A 2417-nucleotide genomic window follows, 5' to 3' on the forward strand; every position below is an offset into this window, starting at 1 on the left:
TGAAAATCTGATGATTTTTTGGGTTATATTTATGCAGAAATATAGACAATTCTAAATGGCCCACAAACTTTCAAGCAGCACTGTATATATATATATATATATATATATATGGTATTTATAGAGTTTTAGCTTTTAGTTTTAATTACTTTTTCTTATTTGTAAGTCGCTTTGGATAAAAGCGTCTGCTAAATGACTAAAAGTAAAGCAAAAGTAAAAGCAGGGTGATGGAAACCCAGCTATGACCCTTCCAGATAAGGTAATATTCCATTTCATTCTAGAGACAAATCCTAGGGTTGTAAATGGACATGTAAAACCGTTTCTGGAGATTTTTTGCCCAAGCCACATACCTTCTACGTAGATATCAGAGAACAATTTAAAATATTGTATCAATGCATTCTATGACACCTTTAAAACTGCTCGGTCGGTCCCGAATTATTTTATATTTGCCTGTTAATTTTATTTATTTTTATTGTTTTTGAACGAATTTGAGTCGTGACAACAGAGAACAAAAACTGAAATGTGAACACAGGAAGGGTCAGATGTGATCTGCGAGGTCCTGCAAACATACGGACAAAATCAGGTAAGAAAAAGGCTGTCTTTATTACCTTTCAAACATAGTATATAAATATAACGTTACCAGAGTTTATAAATGGGTAAAGGACATGTAACCTGCAGAAGATAAATACCTGCTGTATGTGTGTATTTTTGTATTGCTTTATCACAGATGCTAAAGTTAGATGCTCATCTGATGTTGTTGTGTGTCGCTGGTAATTTGTTAATGTCTGTCTTTTAGAGATTTTTCACATTTTTCTGATGTGAATGCCATGCATTAGGTGTGTTATTTTTAATCGTGTAATAGTCTCAAAGATAACATACTCTGTTCGTGTTTTCTGAATATCATGTAATCGCAAATGTCGGTACAATTTAAATTAATTAAGATTGTTTAAAGCAGTGGTTCTCAAAATGTGGTACGAGTAGCACTAGTGCTACTCAGGCTCCCTCTAGTGGTACGCAGAGGAATCACTAAATTAAATATAAATTAATGTTAATTAACATTTTAATTTAAATACAGTGCACGCCTTACACGGGCTGTAATTAAATGAAAAAAGACAAAACAATGAATTTTTCCAAACCCATTGCCTCTCCCTGAATCTGATTGGTAGAGGCACAGCGCCCCGCCCCTACACGCAGGTATATATATAATCTCAGTGAACAGAATTGTTTGCAGTTTGCTTGTCGCTATAACGAGGCACAAGGAAGAATCAAGACAGGGCGAGTCAATTAATCCCATTCAAGCATGTATCGTAAAATGATTGTGTCGTTTTTGGTCGTGACTTTGGCCGTGGCGAACGCTGGGATTCCTGGAGGCCCTGTAGATGCAAACATTAACGATGAACTATAAGGTTGGAGTAACGGTTTCAGGTTCAGGTCTGATTTGCTAGACATGGTCGATAAATAGTGAAACTTGGAAAGAGAGCGAGAGCCAGCTTTCTCCAGCATGACTTTGTAACGGTGGTGGCTGCCCCTAACTTAAATTATTTATTTTAAGAACTTTAGGGCCCCAGACAGGTTTTTTTTTTTTTTTTAAACTCTGGGTTGGCCCAACTATGTCTGAACATGTTTCTGGTTGACACTCCAGGTTGTCGCTGGCATGAACTACATCTTCACTGTGAAGTTGGGCAGAACCAACTGCAAAAAGGGTGGAGTTGAGACCCTGTGTGCCATTCATAAGGATCCCAAAGTTGCACGGGTAAGACACACTGTGTCTACTTTACAATATTGTGATTATCTGTTTAAGTTTCTCGATTTCCATGTTAAAAGTGATTGACCCTTTTGTTTTTTTTTTCCTTCAAGGTCATTCAGTGCAAAATAACGGTCTGGAGCCAGCCATGGTTAAACTTCCTTAAAGTCACTGAAAAAACCTGCATGTAGAGCTTGTGACGAGTGCAGTTTGGGGCTTTAACATTCAAGCGGCAATAAAATTTACTTGCTGTTGGTAATGGTAAACTTCGTCTTTATTCTTGATAAAATATAAACTTTATTTGTCCTGAGAACCTGTCAACAAATTATGATAAGAATACTTCATTAACACATAATCATGTAATCTCAGACTCCGTTGCTCTGGAAAAAAGCTACAATTTGTAGGTATTTCTAAATGATAAAACGCATGTTTCTAGATTGGTTCATCCTTTACTATTAAAACATGGTTTAACAATATGTCTGTGTTCCCAGCCGGCACATGACTGACCTTCAACGTTGAAATATGGTTGAAATGATGACCGTTGTTTCAACATTGCATCAATTAATGCTAAATGGTTGAAAGGTTAACAAACACTTGTAAATCAACGTTGATTTTTTTTTTTTTAACAAGATCTGTATGTTGAATCAATTTAATGTCTTCAGCAGCATACAAAAGA

The sequence above is a fragment of the Sinocyclocheilus rhinocerous genome, unplaced genomic scaffold (genome assembly GCF_001515625.1).
Source record: "Sinocyclocheilus rhinocerous isolate Xijiao unplaced genomic scaffold, SAMN03320098_v1.1 scaffold2781, whole genome shotgun sequence".
NCBI classification, from domain to species: domain Eukaryota; kingdom Metazoa; phylum Chordata; class Actinopteri; order Cypriniformes; family Cyprinidae; genus Sinocyclocheilus; species Sinocyclocheilus rhinocerous.